Source organism: Oryx dammah, unplaced genomic scaffold (assembly GCF_014754425.2).
Source record: "Oryx dammah isolate SB20612 unplaced genomic scaffold, SCBI_Odam_1.1 HiC_scaffold_23, whole genome shotgun sequence".
In the NCBI taxonomy this organism is placed as follows: Eukaryota; Metazoa; Chordata; class Mammalia; order Artiodactyla; family Bovidae; genus Oryx; species Oryx dammah.
In genome coordinates, this window is record NW_024070207.1 from 55,637,044 (window position 1) to 55,661,038 (window position 23,995).

Below are 23,995 nucleotides of genomic sequence, written 5' to 3' on the forward strand. Positions count from 1 at the left end.
ATGTCAGTTTGTCTCCTCCACTTGGCTGCCCCACCGGCCCTCAGTCTCACTACTTCCCAAACAAGTTTCATTCCCTGACCCTCAGAAGGGCACTCTTGAAGAGTCGATTCCTACCCCAACTTCATTCCTCAATTGTTTCATGAGGCTTCTCTAATTCTTGAATAAACGATGTGTGCAAGTAACTGAAGCAAGTGGGCACCCTCTATGTGTCTCTCTCATTCCCAACCCAAGCTCCCTCTGGGCTCAGCCCATTTCTTCTTCTGTCAGTAAACACCTGCCCCTCTCTTTGTGGGTGAACCCAACAGTTTAACTCCTCTGAACACTGGGAGGACAGGGCTGGTAGGGGCCTCCCTTGTTGAAGCTGTGAGGCCAGGGGAAGATCAGATGAAGTCTATCCCAGCCACATAGGAATGTTTCTGCTGCTGCAACAAACGTACATCAAAGTGGCCACAAGATGAGCTAATAGAAGATGGACAAACATGACTCCACATTTACTTAGCTTTATGTGGAGTCTTGATTTCATAGGGAGGGCAGCCTGCCCATGCCATTTCCCTGATCTCTCCCCCTCCTCCCTCAGTTCCTGGACCAGGAGCCCCACCCCAGCCCCCTCTCCACTGCATCCCCACATTATGGTTGATTCCTGGCATTTGAGATTCTTTCTGTGCCTCCTATTATTCTGGAACACAGGCTCTCCCCTCTTCCTCCCCCACCTTTTCCCCTAGGGGAATATCATAGAAGAATAAAGACATTCATCTCGAAAAAACTGTGAGTCCAACTTTTACCTCTAGGGAACAAACTTCAAAGAACCTTGATGATGGTGCCATTTTATTGACAGGAGAGTTCCTACTTTCTTTCCTTTCTCCCTCTGTCTCTCTTTTTCCCAACACCCACAGAGCAGCCCATGTCCCTTGTGGGTGCCTCCAGGGGCCCAGACCTGTGACCCGAAGGAGCTCTCTACCACCCCAGGGAGACGTGATGTCACCTGCTGCCTCTGCCTCCTCCTTCCTTGAGGTCAGGCTTCCCTCCAGTCATCTTCCCAGGACCATCTCTTTCACTTCCCCACTCCTGCCCCTGCCCCCAGCAATGCTCTGCCCCCTCCCCATTGACTCCCATCCCATCCCCAGTGGATCTTCCTCCCTCCAGCTCTAGTTCTCACCTCAGGACTTAGTGACTTGTTAAGCCTCTTAGGCAGCTTTGTCTTCCTCTGAGGCCTGTCCTGTATCACAGGGAAAGGGTGGGGGAAGAGGTTCAGGGAGCACCTTCTGGGATGAACTCATGCAGAGACTTTTAAGATGTAACTTTTTAATTTTTTGATTTATTTTTAATTGGAGAAAAATTGCTTTACAATGTTGTGTTGGTTTCTGCTGTACAACAATGCAAATCAGCCATAATTATAGACATACCCCTCCCTCTAGAGCCTCGCTCCCCTCCCCCAGCCTTTAAAAAGCACAATCTAACCTGTTTTCTAAACACACCAAGTATTTACTGGGCTTCTGCTTGTGAACAAGCACTGATCTCACACAACTGTTGGGTTCGATCCCTGGGTTGGGAAGATCCCCTGGAGAAGGAAATGGCAACCCACTCCAATATTCTTGCCTGGAGAATCCCCATGGACATAGGAGCCTGGTGGGCGACAGTCCATAGGGTCACAAAGAGTTGGACACGACTGAGCGACTTCACTTTCTTTCTTTCACACAAGTGTTAAGAATGGCCAAAAGCAGTCATCATGCAAGGACTGCTAAGGCCGTCCCAGGTTGGGGAGGGGAGGGGAGGGGCACAGTGAACTCCCACACAGTTTGTGTGCTGTATGGCTGTTCTATTACAGAGATAGTATGTGTTCAAGAGAGTGCTGCCTCTGTCAAGCCACTCCCTGATGGTGGGACTGTGATGCCAGGACACATCCAGCTGTGACTCTGCTTTGAATTTTGAAAATGAGTGTTTGCAAAGTGGCATCTGCATTTTGTTGCTGTACTGGAGGTGATCCCATTCTGTTGACCCAACACTTACTGAGCACTTAGTAGTGCCCTGTGCCTGTCGTGAAGAGGAGGGTTATGAATGGAAGCCAGTTTCTCCTTTCTAGAGCTCATGGGCCATGGGGGAGGCAGAGGCAAACCATGTGACTGCCACATGATGTGGTCCAGAAAGAACCTGAACCACGTGTGTTGCCAAGGCAGTCGCCAACAGCTCAGAGGAGCTACCGTGAGGTGAAAGCATCCATTGTTCATCCAGTCCCTGCTGTGTGAAGTCTTTTTTTGTTTTGAAAGTGTTATTCGCTCAGTCGTGTCCAACTCTTTGCAACACCATGAACTGTAGCCCTCCAGGCTCCTCCGTCCATGGCTTTTCCCAGGCAAGAATACTGGAGTGGGTAGCCATTCCTTTCTCCAGAAGATCTTTTTGTTTTAGATCAAATTAATTCATTCTTCATTCCAAGTGACCCCTGATTCTGCCATCCAAGTGTGTTGTAGATGCTCCCATGTTCAATGTTTCTATGCCATTCTCATCGTGTACACTTTATTTCTTCCTCAATCTGACCTTTATAGACTGAAAAGCATTTCAGTAGAAACACAGGCTGTTCACTGTTGGAGCTTGTCCCCATGCCTCGACAGTCACTCACTTCCTTGGCTGTGTTAATGGTTTCTCTGTGGGCCCTCTGAGGGGCTGTCCTGTCCTTCCAACACATACGGTGGGGGAGTCCACAGAAATACACTTTCTGGACGTGATACATGGCTGGCCTCAAGGCAGCACCCAGAAGGAGGAAATCTCTCCTGGGCAGCCCACCAGCTGGCCCTGGCCCCACATCTTGAAAGTTCTTGGGCCAGAGGCAGCCTGGCACAACTTGAGTGGGCTCCTTGTGAAGTCACTGGGGCCTCAGCATGGCTAGGTGGGCTGAGCTGGGCTGGTAGAGGCAGGGGCTGGCAGGGTTTGCTTGTGTGGTAAGAATAGATCTCTTTTCTTTTTTGTTTTTATTAGTGTTTTTTTTTAATTATGAAAGTAATGCACTGCCATAAAAATTCAAAGAGTACAGAATGGAATAAAAAGAAAACTTAAAGTATGTTCCCACTCAGCCCACACAAACCCACTGCCTAGAGGCAGCCGTTCTGATCATTTTCATGTGAAACCTTCTAGATACTTTATGGCATATACAAACAGAAATATAATGATGCACTTGTTGAAAATCACTTTTTTAAACAAAAGGAAGATGCATATTTTAAAATAAATCAAGCATTGCAGAAAATACACACACAAAAAGAAAGTCACGGTAACTCAAAATCCATCTCCTAGACATACCAAGTGTTTCCAAGGTGTTTCTCAATGCATTCAAACAATTTTATAGAAATGAACTCGCACTATACATGCTCTCATGTACCTCATGGAAACTGCTTTCTCCCTCTTGTTCAACAATATAGACATTTTTCATGTTCATATCTAGAGACCTATAATCATCATCTCAATCAGCTTCATATTATCCTGTTATAAACTTTGAATGTACATATGGATGGAAACCTACATTGTTACCAGCTTTTTAATATAAAAAATAACGTTGCAATAAGTGTACTTGTACTCATGTTCTCTCTCTCAACCACACGTAATTGCCACCTGAAGATAAATGCCAGTAACTCAAAACCACTGTATTGGCAACAGTAACACCTCTGTATCCATTGCATTGGCAACTGTAAGGCCTCTGACCATGTCAAGTCTTGGCCAGAATGTGGAGCACTGGGTGCTCTCGCCCACTGCTGACCCAAAGGAAAATCACTGTTCTATTGTGAGGTCAAACATGCCCATATCCTAGGACCCAGCATTTCTACTCTTGGGTATAATACACCCTAGAGCTCTGAATATCCAAGTGTGATTTCCCCACCAGTAGCATGAGCATTGGGCTTCTCTGGCGACTCAGATGGTAGAGTCCACCTGCAATGTGGGAGACCCTAGTTCGATCCCTGGGTCAGAAAGATCCCCTGGAGAAGGGAATGGCTACCCACTCCAGTATTCTTGCCTGGAAAATTCCATGGACAGAGGAGCCTGGCAGGCTACAGTCCATGGGGTTGCAAAGAGTCAGACCTGACTGAGCGACTAACGCTTTCATTTATATAACATGAGCATCACCTGGGATCTTGCTAGAAATGCCAATGCATTCCTAACCAAACTGGGATCTCTAGGGGTGAGGTCCAGCTCTCTTCATTTTAACAAGCCCTCCAGGGGATTCTGAGGCCCACGGAAGTTTGAGAACCACTCACCTCAAGAATCTCTTGTCCATGTGGTCAGGAGATGTGTACAAGAATTCCAGAGCAGACTTGTTCTTAATGGCACAACAATCAGAAGCTCACCAAATAGTAGAGATGAGGAGAAGTGGCCAAATCTTGGTAACCCCAACTTTGGTGGGGACAGCTGTGGGAGGAACAGGTTTGGAAGGGCTGAAAAGGAGTTTGATTTGGGTCACCAAATACAATGCCTAATCAATGTGCATTGAATAGACCTTGGGATATAGGAATCTGAAATTGAGGGGAAAGTCCTGAGTTGGAGATGTAAGTTTGGGAATTATCAGCCTTCCGATGGTGTTTAAAGACACAAGATGGCAAGATGAATAGAAATCACCATAAAAAAGAATATCATTGAGATGAGTTCCAAGGACTGAGTCCTGGTAACTTCCAAAGTGAGGAGGTTGGAAAGAGTGGAGACAATGAGAAAGGGTCAATCAAGAGTAAAGCGTTTCCAGAAGGAGTGATTCCTGTATCCAATGATGCTTACATATCCAGTAAAATTAGAACGAAAGTTGACCACTGGATATAGCAAGATGGAGAGCACTAGTTATAAAAAGAGCCATTTCTGTTAACTGCTGTCCATAAGATAGAAGGGAAGAAGAGGAGTAAGAGAAAGTGTAGGTTCTTCTCTTCATGGTTGCTACTGAGAAGTGGAGGAGGGAAATAAATGAAGAGTAGCTTGCATTTTGATCAAATGATCCAACCAAGTGGAAACAATTGATGACCCAAGAAAAAGGTAGAAAAAAACCTCTTAGCAGGCCAGAGTAGATGGTAGGAGATGGGGTCAAGGGCCCAAGCCAGGACAGGTCATCCTGAGTGTCAGGACAAAAGTCATAGATAATGGTGCTGGCTGGTTGGCAGATGTTTATATCCATCACATTTTATATAATATAATATACATATATACCACTTTATAGATATCAGATGATAAAAAGATGTTAATTTTTGAAAAGTAAGCTTATTGAAGCAGAGTTGATTTACAATGTCATGTTAGTTTGAGGCATACAGCATAGTGATTCAATTTTTGGTTTGTTTGTTTTGGCCACACCACGTGGTTTGCAGGATCTTAGTTCCCTGACCAGGGATCGAACCCATGTTCCCTGCAGTGGCAACACAGAGTCCTAACCACTGGACTGCCAGGGAATTCCCAAAAAGAATTTTTGAATGTTGGTTTTGCTAGGTCAAAGGGAGTCCTCATAGTTCTTGTTACATATTTCTACAAAAGTTAAAATTCATCCTCCCACCTCTAGGACCCTTGAGGCTAAGGGTGACCATTTTCCCACACTTCAGATAACCCTGGATTTTGCAGATCCAATGTAACTTTAACTTCTCTGAGACTGTATTTTCATTTCTTTCACATGTTAATGGGGCTCCTGCAAACCTTGTTTTGTGAATTGTCTGTTCCCTTCTTTGCTGGCCTATGTTTCCTATTGCTGGCTTTGAAAGGAGCCCTTTTTTATTTTTGGAAGATTAAGTCTTTTGCTGTCACATGCAGTTCAAATAAGTCTTCCTTGTTTGTCATTTGTCTAATGACAGTTATGATGGGTTTTGGCATACAGAATTTTTTAATTTCTCTCTTTTCTTTTATGGTTCCTGGTTTTCATGACATACTTAGAAAGGCTGTCCCCATCCCAGGATTCCTTCCAGTACTTTTATGGTTTCATTTTTTTTTACATGAAATTTCTGAGCCATCTGGAGTTTATTTCAGTGCAGATTTTGAAGTAGGAAATCCAGCTTGTTTTTCCACATGACTAGTAGTTCCAATGTCATCTACTGAGTGATACAGTTTTAATCCCTGATTTGAAAAGTCAGTGTATTATTTGATAACATACCACATTTGACATGAACTTTTATTCCTTCTTTCATTCATTTGGCAAATATTTCGTGTGTGACCACTCAGGACCCCTACCAGTGCTTGAGTGAGCAGGCAAGCATGAGACATGTTTCCTATATCCAAGAGGAAGGGAGGAGACAGAATACAGTGATTCTGTAGGGTAATGAGTGCTGGAGCTGAAGGGTAGCCCAGGAAGAGACACTTGACTGGTCTTCATGGTTAGGGACAACTTCCTGCTAGAGGTGTGTGCAGAGTAGGAGTTAACCAGGGTAGGGGGACCTCAGTCAACACCAAGGCTTGGAGACAGAGAACAAGGTTTCTGTGAGGATCAGCAAGAAGTCCAGTATGATGGGAATCTGGAGCTTGGAAGTTGGGAGAAGAGGCTGGAACCACAACAGGCATCAGACCTGGAGGGTGACAGGGAAAGAGGAGTCTCAGAGGGACAGCTGGGTGAGTGAAGTCACCAGACTGACAATACAGGGGACAATAGATGTAATGGGGCAAGAGTGGAAGCCAGAAGACCGTGGTGGGGGCAGGGGATCAAGGGTGATGGCTTAGACTAGGAGAGTGCTGGCAATGGAAGCGGGAAGAAGTGATCAGGCTCTGGGTATATTTTGGAAGTAGAGCCATAATAAGGACTTGCTGATTGATTGGATGTAGGAGATGAGGGCCAGGAGCCTGGGCCTTTGGGCATGCACAGCTGGGAGGTGCCACTGATGGGGAAGACCTAAGAGAAGAGAAACTTGAGGGGTGTGGAGTTTTATTTGATGTGTTTAGTTTCAGTCAACCCTTGGACATTGTAGGAATCCCTGGCTAGATCTGAAAATTAGACTGACAACAGAAAGGAGTACCCATTTATTTAATATAAAGTTGAGAGCCTTCATAAGAAAATGAAGACCTGAAGAAATGGTTAATTCTGTTTTTTTTTTTTTCTAGGTTTAATGGAGAACGGAAAGTCATGCAAAGCCAAAGATAGGATGAAGAGTTTTGAGCAAAGTGCAGTAAATTCAGGGGAACTTAGCAAGGCCTCTTTGTTCAGATTCTTCTTGGCCTTATCCCCGTCTTAGAGATAAGACGCTCCTTTTGTCCTGGTATCAGGAGGGCACCTCTCACCTGAGAGTCTTATGAACTGCTTCCAGGAGAAAGGTGGGAGTGTAGGGAAGGTCAGAGAGACCTTCTTGTTTCTGCCATTTTCTCAAACTCTCTCATCTTAAAATATTCAACATGCCATGTTTGCTGGTAGCATGTCTCAAACCCCATCAACATCCATGTGGTGAGTGTCTCTCAATGTCACAAGCTCTATTCTCAGCACTCTCTTACCAATGTAACCTTCACAACGGCCCTAAGAGGTAGATGCTGGTATTCTCACCTCCTTCATACAGGCGAAAACCTAGAGGTGGCAAGTGACTTGCCCAAGGTCACACAGCTATTAACTGGCACAGCCAGGATTTGTACTCACACAGTCCAGTTCCAGAGTTTGTGCTCCTAACCTTCAATACACTTGGGGAAGTGGAGAGTCAGGGAAACCAAGGGATGCATGTTTTTCTGGCATGAAGGAGTGATCACCTGTGGTTAAGAGGTTAAGTGAAGGCAGAGATGTGAGCACTGGGTTTGGAAACATGGAGAATCACTGGTAACCTTAACAAGAATGATTTTAAGGAAGCAGTAGGGTTGAAATCCTGATGGGAATGGGTTTATGAGGGAATGAGAAGCAGAGACAGCCCATGTAGACAACTCTTCCGTGGAGTTTTGCTCAGTAGAGGAGCAGAGAAAAGAGACACTAAGTGGAGATAAGAGCAGGGTCAAGTGAGACGACTTTCCTTTTTTTTTTTTTTTTTAACATTGATGGATATGCTCCAAATAAAGTGGACCTTCTTTTGATGCAGAAAAGAAAGGGACAATTACAAAGACGGAAATCCTCGCAGAGGTGAGAAGGATTACGATCCAGAAATGGATATTGGCACCATTCTGCAGTTATGTGACCTTTGCCAGCACCTTCATCACCTTGAGGTGGACAGGAAGAAAGCAGATGTTTAGATTTGTCCAGATCTGAGTGTCAAGTGAAGGTGACAGAGGGTCTGTGGAGCAAGGGAAATTCAGATGTTAACAAAAGAGGTGTTAAACTGATGGGCCATTGACTCTATGCTGGACAGAGAGGGCCAGGAAGGGAGGAAAGAGCTAATGGATGGGAAGAAAGCAGACCAACAGACAGGAGATCCCCATGAGCCGGAAAGAGAACTGACTCTATGTCTCATCAGGAAGTAGAATTAATGTGAACAAGCCCACTGGAAAGAGAGGAGACAGGGGTTAGAAAGTGGAAGCCTTGCAATACAGGCTTCAGAGGTGATAACAAGATGTAGGTTGCCCCTGTGGGGAGAGGCAGCTGCAGTGGACTTGACAGGTTCTTCAGCGACGTTGGGGTTGAAGAACTGGGAGGCCTGAGGAGGAGGACAGTCCACTGGCAGGGACGCTGAAGTCCCACCTCACTGCTCCACGTCATTGCACCCCCTTCCAATTTTCCCAGTCACCTTCTCACATGCAGCGAGATCCGGCTGGAAAAGAACAATGTGTCCTGTGCAAACACTTGCCTGAATATTCACCTGAGCCTCAAAGGAGGAGAGGTGTTCATCAAAAGACAGACTAGTCTACTCTGAGTAAGTGGCATGTGGGAGAAGGGAATGCCTCCCTTGGCTGAGGTTGTGGGGGGACCTCACTTAGTGGAGGGACCCCAGGCTCAGTTAAGGGGGAAGCTGAGAGCTTCCTTTTAAGGAGAAGTGATGCAGCTAGACTGGTGATGTATGGCAGAACTTGCTGCGGGGATGAACTCTTGTCTATCTGTGCTGCCTGTTACAGGAGCCCATGGCCACATGGGGCTAAATGTGACTCTTGTGACTGAGGAACTAAAGCTTCAATTTTATTCTACTGTAATACATTTAAATTGAAATAATCACGAGTAGCCAGTGGAGCTCTAGAGGTATGCTAGTGTGGGAGCAGCAGTCCTAAAGGTCACAAGGGGGGAAGAAAGGGGCACGAAGGAGGGTGCAATGCCAAGGAGCCTAAAGCCATGTGGCAAGTTCATAGTCTCCAAGTTCAAGCTGCTGTAATTCCCTTTCCTCCGCGAGGAGAAGGTGGTCTGCCCAGATGGACGAGGAGGCCGCTGAACTGTCCCCCTCCACCCCCAATCTCTCGAAGGCTGCTCCCCTTGAGGAAATCAAGGCAGCTAAGCACCCAGGGAGGTTTCTAGAAAAACTAAGGTGAGTCACAGTAACTTGGCCCTCCTGCATTTCCCCTTCCCAGGTGGGCACGGGCCCTAGTGAAGGAACAAATCAGCAACTCTTGGAGCTCGACAGACCTTCAGGTTGCTGTGGCCTCAGCTCCTCCCACTAGCGGTTTAGCCAAGCCAGGCTTAGCAGGGCCTCTGAGCGGGAGCATCCTCCCTTGCTAGATGGATCCAGCTGATCCAGAGTCACTTTTCCTGTGCATCCTGCATGCCCCACTAGGTCTCCCAGCCCAGGGCCCCACTCAGGTGGAGGGAAACGTCCCGTTTCTTGAGCAGGTGGTAGCTTTCACATCTTTCCTCTTCTTGCCCTGTGATCACCATGCTCAGTGGGCACCAGGCCTGCCAGATAGCCCAGGGACCTGGGCTGCTTCTGGGGCAGCAGTGGAGCCTCTGGGGCAGGTGGGGGGGAGCAGGGCTTGGGCCCCAGCCCAGGAGGACCAGGCAGCCCCCAGATCCCTCAGGCATGGCCCCTTGCTGAGAGCGGCTGAGCTCTGGGGACGAAGCAGTGCTGGGCAGCCTGCCCACTGTCTCCTCCTCATGACTTCCCTTCCTCCTCCTCCCAGGAGCCTCCTTGCCGGCCAACTGTACTAAAACTCCGGAAAACCATGGCGGGAAGGTTTTCCAATTAGAACATTCTTTTTCCGATCTGTGGATGATTTTTAAAGCAGCAAAAAGCCATTCTTTAGGGCATGTGGGGATTATCTGCCAGCGAGGCCTTGGCTCAGCTTGTGCACTCGTGCTCTGGAGGCCTGGCCCGGGGCTGCTTCACAACGAGAGACAAAAGGCAGTCTGTGTTCCGGGCATCAGGTCACAGAGGCCAAGACCGATTGCCGAGTGTTTCCTGGGCTTCTTGAAGCACTAGTTTCAAAAGGCAGCAGGGGAGTTCAGCCTGCAGGGGTGGGAGATGTGCGCACGGCTGAGGAGGCCTGCCTGTACAATCTCTCTGCTCCCAGAGGTGGGGGCACTGTCCACAGGGCAGGAACTGCTTGGGCGTGGATTCCGCACCGTGAACCTGAACTGGTCTGCCTTCCCCACCAGATCTGGGTGCGGGTGGCAGTGTGGTGGGGAAAGGAGGTCCTAAAGGGGGGCATTTGATGATTAAGTATAAGTGTGTATGTCACACACTGGAGGGGTCCAGCTCCTAAGCCAGCAGTGCAGGTTGAGGGCAGTGCAGGGGCCTCACAGGCAATACCCAGAAGGCAGGGTTGCTCCCAGCCACATTGAGAGCTGGTTATAGACTCAGAGGCCGGGCCTGAAGGTTTGGGGCTCCACAGGGGCCACTGTGGCTACAACCACACCTGGGGACCCCTGTCATGAGGGGACCCACCCTGCTTGGAGCCAGTGGAGTCACCCAACAAGTGGAAACTGGTTGAAGAGCTTAGGAGGATGAGGTGTCAAGGCAGGCCCTAGAAAGAGGGAGGGCAGAGGGGGATTAGGGTGCAAACAGGAGCCCAGCCCTCCTCACATGTGAACCTGAGAACCCCAACTGGATGGGGGTTCCATCCACAGCAACCAGAGCCCAGGTTTTAGTCCTATTTCTGCCTCAGAATGGCTGTGTGGCCCCTGTGGGCTGCAGTCCATCCCACTCTGGACCTGTTTCCCCATCTGCACCATGGCAGGGTTTGGATCCAGCATGGGTCTCCAGTACCCTCCGGTGTGAGGACACTCTGCCTGGGCTGGTTTTGGTTGTTTTCAGGTTCAACCTCAGCCTGAAAACTGTCAGGCCCTACCCGTCATCCCTCTCCCTAACCTGGGAAATCTTGGGCTAGACTGGCTTGCCTGGGTTTTGTTCCCAGCCCTGGAGACCTGAATGGGGCCTTCCTGGAGCCGATAAGCCCTGCTGGCCACTTCCTTCCAGACTGCCGCCTGTCCCCGTGTCATCTGCTTGCTTCCCAAAGAACTCGCCTCCATTGCCTGCTCCTGGTTCCTGGCTCCCCTCAGCATAGGGGGTCACCACTTGCCCACTACTGCCTCTTTCAGGCAGCCCAGACTGGCTGCACCCTCCCGCCCATCAGTGTTAGAGGCAGCACTTTTACCCTCAGAGCAAGGTCTTGTTGTGGGGAGACTACTTGAGCTGGGGCACTCCAGGAGGACTCTGCCAGAGCCTGGAGGGCTGGTCAGCCTTGGAGCTAGAGATGGTGGTCAAGGCACAAGAGGAGCTGAGAGTAGAAAGGGACAGGGCCAAGCTCAAGCCAGGCAAGGGTAGAGCCCAGTCTGGGGGCAACCAAGAGCCACCAGAGTCTTGGCCCTCCAGCTCTAATCCAAGGGGAAGTTCAAGAAGGACCCAGTGTTCTGGCTAAGAATGGATGGCAGTTCATCAGCAAGGAAACATCTTGTCCAGGGCCCTGGTGGGATAAGAGCACTCAGTGTGTCTGCCAGAGAGCAAGGAGAGCAGAGGAGTCAAAGAGGAGGCTGATGAAGTTGGCAAGGGCCTCGAAGCCTGGCTGAGATGGCTGGAGGTGGCCCTGGCAGGGGTGAGGGGGCTCCGTTGGGGCAGTGAGCAGGTGGGCAGGGCAGGGCAAGGTAGGGCAAGGCAGTCACCTTTCGAGTCAAACTTGTTTGCAGGCAAGATCAGCTGCAGGGCCTGGCAGCCTGGCAAGGAGGGAGGAGTTAAGGAAAGGCCAATCCCTCTGGCTGGTGCTGTCATGGCAGGACTGACCCAGTGGGGGCTGAATCACCTGGTATGTAGGAAGAGCTGTGAGGCCCTGGGGCAACCCAGCCCCAGGCAGCCCTTGCTCACTGGCCATTGTTGGCTTTGGACACCACTCTCGCTTGTGCTCTCTGGAGTGAGCTTTCCATTTCCTACTGGTGGCCTTCGAGAGGAGGGCCACCCTCTTTCTCATCCTTATATCTACTGCATCCCTGTGACCTCTACCTTCTACCTCTTAAGTAAGGGGCTCTGGAAGGGTAAGGGGGCCCAGAGAGGGGGTGAGACATATCCAAGGACATATAGTGAGTATCATCTTTAGGAGCTAGGATGCCAAGTCAAATCCACGGTGACCAGCAACCTGAGATCAGGGGCAGGGAGGTATTAGATGCTGGTCCCCAGACTGGAAGCAGAGAAACATTTGTTGGCAAGAGACGCAGATGAGCTGAAGTGACTTTATACTTTAGATATAATCCCTACTCCCACACCCCACACATATATTCACTCAGATATAGGGCCGCTTCCTCTCTACCTGATAAAGCCGGAGAAGAGCAAGGACAGCTTCCTGAGTGTCGATCACCTCCCAATCCTCCCCAACCCCCCATGTTGGCTTCCATGTCCAGTGATGACTCAGACAGGGCCCTGCCTTCCCCAAGCTCACCATCTAGAACAATAAAAGGTGACAGCCACTATGCTTGATTGATGCAGTCAGAGGGAACTGGGGAAGCATGGACAAGGAAGTGATCTACTTGCCTGGGTGACCTGTGCAGTCAGGAGAGAATTTACAAACACTTGAGGAAAGTTTTGAACAATGACTAAGTGCTCACTAAGCAGACAAGGGGACCAAAGACATTCTAGGGAGTCTGAGCACCAGGAGTAAAAGCATCAAGGAGACAGGATGTATTCAGAAAGCGGAAGGTGAGTGTGGCTGGAACATATTGAACCAAGGGAAGAGAGTGGCTGGGTCTGCAGCCAAGTCCTTGAGCCCCTTAAAGAGGTTGCCTTTTATCTTGAGAGCGATGGGAAGCCATCAAAGAGCTACAGGCAGCTTTGCAGCCATGTGCAAAGTCCTCGACTGACTTCTGTGTGGAGACTGGATGGGAAGGAAGGCAAGACCAGAGGCAGGGAAAACAATGAAGAGGCTTGAACTAGGGTGGCGGCAGTGGGCGTGGAGAGAAGTGGATGGATTTGGAAGACCCTTGGGACCTAGATTCAGCAGTTTGTTGAAGGAGAACCCATTGCTCCATGGTTTGGATGCTCTCATCCTCATAGACCATCTCCTAGCCAATTCTGTGTGGTCTCTTGGAGAGAGAAGCCCCACAGGTAAGGGTAGGGGCTTCTTCTGACACTCAGTCCATCCTAGCCCCTAGCCCAGTGCCTTCACTGTCACCAGTACAGCAAGCATAACAATGACACGAGGACTCAAAAAGCAGGAATGAATGAATGACACTCATGAAACCGCACTGGACCTCAGGATCTGGCTGTGCCCCCCAACTGAGTTTGTGGGAGTGCCCTGGCTAGGCGGACAGGGTGTTCGCTGCAGTGCCTTTGGAACCCCAAGTTTCCCAGGAGGGTTTCCCAGCGTGAGAACTCAGGCGCCGCCGGGTAGTAGGCTCTCTGCCTTTCTTCTCCTTTCCAGCCTCCGGGACTTCCTCCATGATCTGAGCCGACAGCCACCAGTCCGCCTCCTCACCCCTGTCTGGTATCTCCATCTGTAAAATGGATCTAGGGAACAGTAGCTCTCCACAGAATGAACCGGCAGCATCTGCGCAAGTCATCGCCCCGAACGGGGCCAGATCGGGCCGGGAGCGGGCTTGGGAGCAACTGGGCAGCCCGGGCCCTTCACGTGGCGGCGGCCTCCCAGCTAGGGGGCCGCGAGCGAGGAGGAATTTGCCTGGAAGTTTTCCACCGCGGCCGAGCCTTCGGGAGCTCGCTCTGGGCTCGGTGCGGGGAGCCCCGGCCTTGATTTCTCCAGCGGCCCCGGGGGGCGGGGTCGGGAAGCGGCCTGTGGGCCGACGACCCTGGCAGGGGAATGTCCGGAATGTGCCAGGCGCATCTACCTACCCCAGGAGAGGGCAGAGCTTCGGGGCCGGCCGAGAGGAGGGGCGAGGGGCGAGGCTCTGGGCGCAGGAGAAAACCTGTTTGTTCTCCTGCGGGCTGAGCCCAGTCCGCGCCTCCTCGCCGACCCGCGCGCTCCCCACCGCGCCTCGCGCCCCGCATCCGCTCCACAGCCCGGCCAGGCCTGCGCTGCCCACCGGAGGGAGCCCGCGACCCGAGCCCGCCGGACCCTACGCCCGTCCCGCGAGCTGGGCACCTGTGCCAGGTAGGGCTGTCGAGTCGCCGTCCGCCATCGACGCGGCCGGCAGAGTCCGCGGTGGAAGGGAACTCGGGCAGAGCCCAGCCGAGTGACAGCGATGACTTGGGGCCTCAGTTTCCCCATCCATAATCTTCACTCTCTCTAAGGGCTTCTGCCGGCTGAGGGACGATACTTAGTTTTCTGATTTCACTGTGAGTGAAGAGACTAAGAAGAGAGGCACCTAAGGTTGGCCTGGCCCACCCTCTTTCTGCTAGAGAGGGTGTGATTGTTAGTAAATGGCCTGGGGCCAGGGTGCTCTGCGAGTTGATTGCAGGCCGCGGGAATAAGGGAATCTGAGATCAGCTAGTTTTTCCTGTGTCCATTTTGTAGATGAGAAAACCAAGACCGAGAGCCTGGCTCACCCTGATGCCCAGACCAGGAGGCTCACTGGTTACTTGTGATGAGTGTGTGCTGGGCACCAGGCAGTCTCCTGAAAGGCCACTGGGAAGGTAGCTGCTCAGACCGAAGGCGCCAAATCAAGCACTGCTGGGTGTTATCAACAGGATCTGCCATGAGCAGGCTCTGTGGCTAGATTGTTTCGGGGGCAGGGGAGCCAAGAGCCTTGTCCTCTTTGGAAAGGCACAGTGATACCTCTGCCTTGGAAAGAGACTAAAAGCTCAACTCCTCTCCCTACTCTGCTACTTCTGAGCAGGGGGTGTCCAAGAGGGTAAGATACCTGGTTGCCTCCCACCCAGGGCTGCTGGGGGCTCACATGAGGTCGGTGGTGAGTGTACCAGGGCTTTGCAATAGGAATTGTGCTCACGCTGAGCCATTTGCTCTTGGTCTTCACACTGTGAAAGGCCACATAGACACATCTCAGGACCACTCAGCAAACCCTGAGAGAGAGCCCCTCACAACCCACCCAGAGGTGGTCCAGACTCCTGGCACCTGGACCCAGTCCCGCCTGGGCCTCATGGCCTTGTGGACTTCTGATCATGGTACCTGGCTGGGAACAGAAAACGGCCCCATGGGCCAACAGGCCTGGACAGTTGGGAGGAGCTCTGCATTCCCACTCGTCATTACCAGCTCACTTAGAGCTGTGGTGGAAGGTGGGGGTGGAATAGTGCCTTACCTTCCCAGGGTCTCCACTGCCTCATCTGAAAAATCAGGGGTAACTCAGAAACTAGTTCAGAGGCCCTGCTTACTGCTTCAAAGCAAGGGGCCAGGACATAGATGCACAGACCAGGAACCAGCCTGCAGGTTGGCCCTGGTACTTGTGCTGTTCACCTCATCACCCCTAGACCACCCCAGGATAGGAAGGAGCAGAACCATCTCACCTGCCCTACTCCCACTGTCCATCAGTTCCCAGACCTAGCCCTTGTGCCTTCAGAAGCCAGGACCTTGCTGGGGCCTCTGTACTCAACTGTGGGGAGCTGATGTGAGGCACCAAGCACAGGGCCAGGCACACAGCAAGTGCTCAGATCTATTCGTTTGTACCCTCTGGACACACACAACTCAGTGACAGAGGTGGACCACGACCACACTGAGGGCTGCCGCCCTGAGTAGCATTAGCACAAGGGGCTGTGGGAGCCTGGGATGGGGGAGCAGGCCTGGCTGGGAGGATCAGAAAATACTTCTGGAGGAGGAGGACTTGGAAGCAGCAGAAGGAGCTCAGGAACCGCCCGGTCAAGGCCCGCACATTCTTCTTTGAAATTGTCCACCTCCCTTCCTCCTCAACTTGAGCCAGATTCCAGACGGAGTGCCCCAACCTGAGGGCACTATCCCAGGAGCAGCCAATGCTTCACTTTGGCCTCCAGCCTGCCTTGTGCTTCTGCTTAGCACCCCTGTGGCCTAAGATTCAGCAGGACAGAGAGTCTGGGCCCCCAGCAGCGGGCCTGGGACCTGCCCATGGTAGGCATCGGCACCTGGTCCCCGAACTGCCCTCAGTTGATGCCAAGAAAAATTTCAAATCTGGCCCAGTGCACTCCGGAAGCTGGAAGCCTGCTGTCTCCCTTCTCCACTCAGCCTCCATGGCTGACTGATCCCTTTGGACTGGATCTTGCTTCAGGCCACAGCTCATAAGGTGCCAGCTCATGCGTAATACCCACTTGCTTTCTGCATGCTGAATGAGGCTGCCCCAACTGCCAGCCCCTGCCCCTGGCATCAGACAGGAGTGTGGTTGAGGGAGAGGAGAGCTGCTTTCCATGGTTCCAGAGTCCTGAGCAGCAACCCATATGGCGCCCAAGGTCTTTGCGTCCTGAAGTTTGGGATCCATCAGGGGTTCTGCATCCCTTCCTGCTGCACTTGCAGAGAGCTGACCAATGCCAGGACAAGGGCAGCCATCCAGAGACCCGTGTGCCTGAAAGTGACTCTCAGAAGAGGTTGACTGGTGGTCATAGGGTGTGTGATGGGACACGCAGGATCCTTTACAGTCGAGTGGTAGGAAAGCAGCTGGGAGACCAGACAGGGTTAAGACCCCAGCTTGGACACAGTCTAGTTGTGCAAACCTGAGCACATCATGAAAGCTCTGGAGGCCCCGTGTCACCTGTCCAGAAGGGAGGCTGAAGCCAGGAGCGCTGTGCTTTCAGGGCTGTCAGTGGAGCCAGGGTCACCATATCCTCCTCCAGAGCCATGGTCGCCAGGAGTGAGGTTGAGGCCAGGTTGGAAGGGATATGGCCTCCCCACCTGAGGAAAAACCATTTTAAAATCCCTGCTAGTCTGTGCCAATGATGCACATATTGTGTGTACCCACAGTTAAGTGATTTGCCACAGTACACTTCATTCTTGGTCATTTCTGGATGCCTACTAACTAGCATCTGATTTGCTTTCTTTGACGATTTTCACTCACGTGTTTAACTTTTATCTTGGAGTAATCAAAAGCTCACGTAAAAGTGGTAAGAATGGTACCAAGACCTCCCCCCCCACATATCTGGATCCCTCACTGTGAACATTTCTGGTCATATTCTTCAGGAAGGGGGACACTGATGTGGGAACAGTTGTGTGACTGTCACCTTCCAAGGGCCACAGCAGGGTCAGGAGGTGGGACCGGCTGGACAGTGAAAGGACCAGTGGCCCAGGGGGTGTCATTCTCAAACTCTATAAGGAATTAGGGGAGCCAGAACCTACAGCTTAAGCACACGTCCTGGAAGACCTAGATGCCAGAGGGACCTAGAGGCCACTTTCAGAAACAATCCCTAGGCTTTTCCTGTGAGGAGGGTGCTCACAACCCACTGCAAGAAGTGGTGGCAGCCAAGGTGGCTCTGTGGCTCTGTGGCCACAGCCTGGGTCTGAGAGGAGGCCTGGCCTCTGGGAGCAATGGTGTGTAGGCTCCCCACCGCTGCTGCTTGTTGTCCCTGGCAGTCCCTGGCTGCATTGTGGGTGCACCGCGGGTGCTCTCTGTGGCCCCTTGATCTGATCCCCGGGATTGTTGGCTCAGCACGGGACTTTCTGATGACTCGGTCAGTTTCCCACTGAACAGGCCTGAGGATTCCTACCACCAGAATGGGTATCCCAGGTACAAATGCTCACATCAGGCAGCGCCGGGTTTAAGACTGAAACAAAACAAAATGCAAAACCAGGACTTGCCTCATTACTTCTGCCCAGTGAGCTCCTACTCATTCTTTCATTTTTTTCAGAAACACCCGAGCCAAAGGCACCTTCTTGGGGAATGCAGTGCTGTTCTAGGCCCCTGTCTGTCTGCTCAGCACTGGGTCAGGCTTCAACTTTCTGAAAAGCCTTATGGGATAAATGAAAATGTGACCATAAATGAAAATTTGGGAAGCCGGGATCTGCAGTGGACAAGAGTGAGGAAGGAGGGGGCTGGGAAGGCAGATGACAGCCTCACTCGTGATCTCCCATGACCAGGGGCAAGTGGAGAGGACTTCTCTGTCATTGGACCTGCTCTAGCAGAGGCTGAATGGGTGGCAGGAGTAAGGGTGCAGGGGTGTTCCTGGGGTGGAGAGAGTTCACTGGAGTGGAAGTGGGCTCTGATGACCCCTGGGTCATCTTTCAAGCCTCTTGACTGTCTGTGGGCCCCACTGGAATGAACTGAAGACCACCTTGGTTCCAGGCTGCAGAGACACCTGGAGTGTGTGCTGGGAGGCTCAGCAGGGGAGGTGGCCACACTGCGGATAGCTCTTGTCAGTGGCTCTGGTAAAGGGTCCTGGGCATGTTAATTCTGCCCAGCCCCCTGGCCTCCACAGAGACGTCTCAGAGGGTCCTGCCCAGAAGCCCTTGCTGGTCCTTGAGGCCAAGCCACCTCTGCAATAGCCCAGTTGCCCAAAGCAGTTGCTTATATCCAGCCTTCTGAGAGCTAGAAAAGGGGCACAAAAGTGATGGATGGCCAGGTGGCTGTGTCCTACTGGGGCTTGAACTCCCCACCTCCTGGAGGGAGCTGGCCAGCCTCAGACATCTGCCTCCCCAGGCCCTTCTGGTGCTGACGCCAAGAAGTCTAGATTCTGGGGTGTTGAGGGGTGGGATGAGGGGAGGTAAAATTCCAGACTTTCATGCAGAAGTCATTTACCTGTAAAGCACATTTACAAATATTCCCCCCAGTCCATGCATTTTTTTTCCATATTACATTTTCCCCCTCTGCAACCCAAGTCTCCTCCAGCTCTTTTTTCCACGTGGTGCGCTTCCTTCCTGCCACCCCTTGGCTTCCAGGCGTGAGGCCTAGGATGGGAGCATCATGAGCCGGCAAGATGCTCTGCTCTGCTGCTTGCACAGGGCAAAAAGGCTGGCCAGGGCTCCTGGGAGCTGTGTGCTGCTCAGCCGACTGAGGGGCTTGGACATGACCCAGCTGCTCAGCCATCAATCTGGAAGGCCTCTGAGGGGCCCCTTCCCCCTAAACTGCTGTTGAGAATCTCTGAATCCCAGGAACCCCTGGAGGAAAACAACCTCTCTGCTGACTGTCCTCTCGCCAGCTGCCGGGACTGGGAATCAGGATGTCCTCGTTCCTGAGAGTTGGTCTCGGGAGACTGTCTGACAAAATGGGATGTTTGATCGTTCCAGCCCTTTTGGCCTGGGGAATCAGGTCAGCTGACTCAGTGGCGGCTTAAGTTGACCGGGGTCCAAACTTCAATACTCAGCCAAGGTTGTGCATTGAGAAAAGGATCGGATGAGGATAACCAAACAGGGATCCCCAGCCCCCTTCCTGCTCCCTTCCACGTCCTGCCTGGGGCCTCAGCATTGTTTGTCTGGGTGCAGGTCCTCACTAGGGTGCTGGGCCTTTGACCTCCAGGGATGCTGCCAAGGAAGAATGGGAGGCTATGGCCCTGGTTATGAGCTTCACTGAAGCTGGTGCCACCCCCTCATGGCCAGGCACAGGGGTCTGGGAGTGCTTTGAGACCCGGGCTTCATCCTCAGCCAGACAGGGTAAGTGATGGGTCCAGTGACTTTTTCTGACACCACGGGACTTGGACTCTGTGTCTCTTGCTCCTTCCTTTGCACGTGAGTTGGAAGAGACAGCAGGTGTGCCTCTCCTGTGAAGTCACTGTCCTGTTAGCTTCTGTTTCTGCTGCCCCTTCCTTAAGGCTCAGGACTTCTGGGCCACCTGCAGAGGGAAGCTCGCTAAGGAAGCCTAGAGACAGGGCTCTCCAGCAGGTGGGCTTTGACTACCTCGTTGTCACCTGTCCCCTGGGACCCATCATTACCCTGAAGGACCTTGAGAGGGGTCTCTCACAGGCATTCACACACAAGGATGAACCCTCATCTTAAAGCTCAGAGGCATTTGCTTTAAACACAGCCAAAGAGGACCCAGCTGTCTCTTCCGGGAGGTGGCTATAAGGCACAGGGACTTTTCTTTGACCCTGTTCCCCAGTGCTGGGACCCCTGGAGGCTCTTATTCATGGAGTACATGGAATACCAGCCCCACCGCTGGGGCCCAGATCCCCCATCGGCAGGGCCAGTCTTCTGGTGTGTTGAGCTGTTGCACAGCCGCAAGGTCATGCACAGGTGTCCTCCCTGCCTCCCTATCTCCCCTTCTCACTGAGGGTGGCGGCTCCCAGGTTGAATTCAGCCAAGAGGTAGGCATGGAGGGACTCTGGCCAGGGGAGCTGACTGGATCCTCAAGCAGTTTGTCATAAGAGGGCCAGAGGGAACAGGTGTGACAGCCGGGGTCCTCCTTGCAGGTTTTGTTTCTCCATGATTTAGTCATGATACCTTCATTCAATGGTGGGTGAGCCAGAGACCCATAAAAATGCTCACAGACAGAGCTTTACTAGAACATTGCCTCAAGTTGGCCCAGCAACCATCCCCTGCACTGGGTGGCCCAAGGCCTCAATGACTTCACCCAGATGTCCCTGTCACATCTGTTTTCAATCACTGGGCTTGCCTGCATGGGTCATGGTCAGCTATGCTCTATTGCCCTGTCCCACTGCTTTCTCACTCTTGATTTCTGAACCATGCCTAACGTGTCTGCCCGGAGCTGAGCCAAGGACTCTGGTGCCAAGAGACTGCATTGTGTCTGATCCCTGCCAGCCAGAGATGGGGCCCTGCAAAAGGTCCATACACATGCGGAAACACAGCTGGACCTCCTGTCAGCTTCCTGGCTGCAGAGTGTCCCAACTCCTCTCTGGGAGGAAGGCCTGCCCTCACTCCCCTGCTAGTCGTGCACCCACTCATGCTTGCTCATGGTGGCCAGAGTCCAGCACATACACATGCAGAGAAGCCCCGACTCCTGTGCCCTCTGGCTGCAGCTCCTGAAGGCAAGGCTGAAGGTATTTTGTTCTTCTTCCCTCCCAGTTCACCTGGGAGGTCCCTGCCTGGTACCCAGCACCTGCCGCCCAGGGTGGGAGGACAGTCACTCAGCCTGCTGTCGACTTTCACGTGAGCCCTGCCGCCTTGCCCCCACCATGGTGTTCTTCCCATTGTCTGGAAGAAGAAAGCCCATCCTAGATGGGCCAGGGAGCACCGAGGAAGAGTGTGGGAGCAGCAACAGAACAGAGGGACCCCAGGGGGACATGAGGACTCCTGTGAGAGGTGCCACCTGGGCTGAAGCTCACGGCCTTTTGTCAAGGGTAGAGACACAGAAGCCTGCTTGGGAGAGTGGGTGGGCACGACATGGGAAGTCAGGTAGGTTGGTGATTGCAGAAAACTTTCTCCCAGTTAGTTTTCTCATCTTGGAGGCAGAGCGTGTGCCTGTGGGGTGACGGGGTGACCCCTCCTCCTGCTGTTTCTCTCTCCATCTCTGTCTCCTCATACATCAGCCAAGCACTGGTGTCCTTGTCTGCCAGCTCTCCCAGGTCCCTCCCTGCCACTAGTGTGCCTTCACCAGCTCCTCTGCCTCAGCTCTGACCCCACTCGCTGATGGCCTCAGATGCCTCCGGGCTCACTGTGGCTGGGACCACAGGCTCCGCACACCCCTCTCATTGGCTCTTCACATTTCTCTATCCAGTCAAGGCCAGAAGCTCTTTTCCTGGGAGGTTGCCAGGAGGCCTTGCGAGGCTGAGGCAGCTGGGAGGAAGGTGCAGGGCAGCTACCGGCATCAGAGAGAGCCTCTCTCAGCCAGCCCTGCCAGGGACACTGCCCCAGCCTGCCCCGAGACAAGTGCAGGCGAATGGAAGAGGGAGGGAGAAGGAAGTAAAGGGCACAGAGGGTGGCCTGACTTGCTCAGGAGGACTTGTATTTGGTCCAGAGCTGCCCTGGGACAAGTTCAGATATAGGGCCTTGGTTGGATTTAGCAAGGGAAAGGGTTCTGCCTAGTGGAGCTGAGAGAGAGGATGGAAGGTGGTAAGGAAGCCACCTATTCCTTTGTGGCCCAAGACAGGCGCTTAGGCAGAGTGATGTGACACTTTCTAAGAAATGAGAAGCCATCTCCCTATCAAGGTAGATTCAGGGCTGTCGTCCTGAAAAGGTGCACAGTGAGGACACCTACTAGCATCTAGATACCAAGCCATAGCATGGGACAGAGCTGGCACCAAATTACAGGGAGGGGCACATCGTGTGGCTTGGGGGTGTCCTGCCACAGGTTGGTGGCTCAGCACCACTTCACAGATGAGGCTCAGAGAGTGGGACTCATGGGCCATGAGAGCCTAGAAGAGTTTGGAAGAAGCCCAAGTGCCCAGAGGAGGAAGACTGGAAGGCCTGATCAGGCGGGAATTCTCCTGCCTTTTGAAGGTGGCTGGAGGTAGAGGCTTTGGGTGATGTGGCATCCATCTTGTCTTGTTCTCCACCTTCTGCATGGGGTAAATGGGGAGGTGCATGAGTCTGCAGTTAGAACAGTTTCTCTCTTTCCATGTCTTCTTGAATTCAAGTGCAAGCCCTGGCCATGAGAGACCTTGGTGTGTTGGACATGGAAAGGGTAGAGGCTGGGGCTGCAGGGCGTTGGCTGCCCACCTTGGAGAGGATGCCGGGGTCTGGGGCTTGGAGTCAGTCATGAGGCTGAGAGGCCAGGCAGGCACCATGTGCATGGCTGATCCAAGTTCAAGGTCTCCTCTGTGCAGCCAGAACCATACTGGTGCCTGGCCACCTGGACCCCAGGCTCTGTGATGTCGTACCTGGGGTCAGCAGGGCTACTGTGCAGCCACAGCTGGGTGCTTAGGTTCTAGCTGGGTCCACCACCCTCTGAAAGTGTTGGAAGTGTGGCCTGGAGCCATTTGCCCAACCTCTCCCAGCTGAGTTTTCTCATACTTACTGCAGGCAGGTTGCCCTGGTGTCAGAGCCTGCGTCTGCAAAGTGTGCTCCTTCTGCCCTACTGTGTCCTTGTGGTTTTGAGCTTCTAGGAGTGTGTCTCCTGCCATGTGCATGTCTGACCTGTCTGAGAACTCAACGCACAATGCAGACAGGGGCAGCTTTTCAGGATGGGGTGTGGAAGATGATCATACACAGAGGACTAAAATGCTTTGTATACATCCTTTAGATGTTTCTTTTCCTGTGCATTTTTATGTAAATATAGTTTAAGGAAATGAACACATCCTACAGATATTGTTTTAAAAGCTGCCTTTCACTTAATAATATATAGAAACCAATATACATGAAAGTTTGTTAAATATTGTATATATCAATATCATTTGTAATGGTTGCCTACTATTTGCTTGAACGGTAGATCATATGCTTAAAGACAACTATTGGGAATTTATATTATCACCAAATGTTCACCATCATGTTCAACACTGAGATGACACCCTCTTGTATACTGAGTTCTACTTATGCACTTGTCTCCTTAGGAGAGGTTGCTATGAAGGGAACGGCTGGATCAATGGCCTTGCCCTCTCTGAGGTTCTCAGTACACAAGGAGACTTGTCCTCCAAAATGATGCCCTGACTGATCTGCCAGCCAGCCTGGTTTGAGAGCCTTCCAGGAAAGAGCCCTCTTGAGTGGTCCACACCCCATCCTGCAAAGCTGCCCCTGTCTGCAGTGTGGGTTGAGTTCTGAGATGGGTCAGACTAAGGGAGGGGATGGTAGGTCTGAGAGGAGAACTGGGTCAGAAGATTGGTGGTGATATTGTGTAAATCAGGAGCATGGCCCTCGCCAACCCCTAGTCCAGTGGCATAAATGGGGGCAGGGGGTGGCAGGAGGGGACTGACCTGGCAGGGCCAGCTTCCAGGGATGCTGAGGCATATGGTCCACTTGGAGCACAGTGTTGACATTGAAGTGGGAAGAGTGACTGGGTCAGGGGAGTTTTTCCCCAGTCTTAGAGATGGTAGGGAGCCAGAGGAAGCTGAGTGAGAAGCGAGGG

General features: G+C 52.0%; 1 protein-coding gene across 7 annotated transcripts in view; it reads left to right on the plus strand.

Annotated features, from left to right (window-relative positions):
- Positions 1-14,259: 14,259 nt before the first annotated feature.
- ZNF185 (zinc finger protein 185 with LIM domain) overlaps positions 14,260-23,995 on the plus strand; it is a 66,392-nt gene continuing 56,656 nt past the window's right edge. For all 7 annotated transcript variants that reach the window (XM_040265484.1, XM_040265490.1, XM_040265488.1 and 4 more), the window contains exon 1: positions 14,260-14,346. The gene's annotated coding sequence lies outside the window, so the exon portion shown is untranslated. The remainder of the gene's footprint in view (positions 14,347-23,995) is intronic.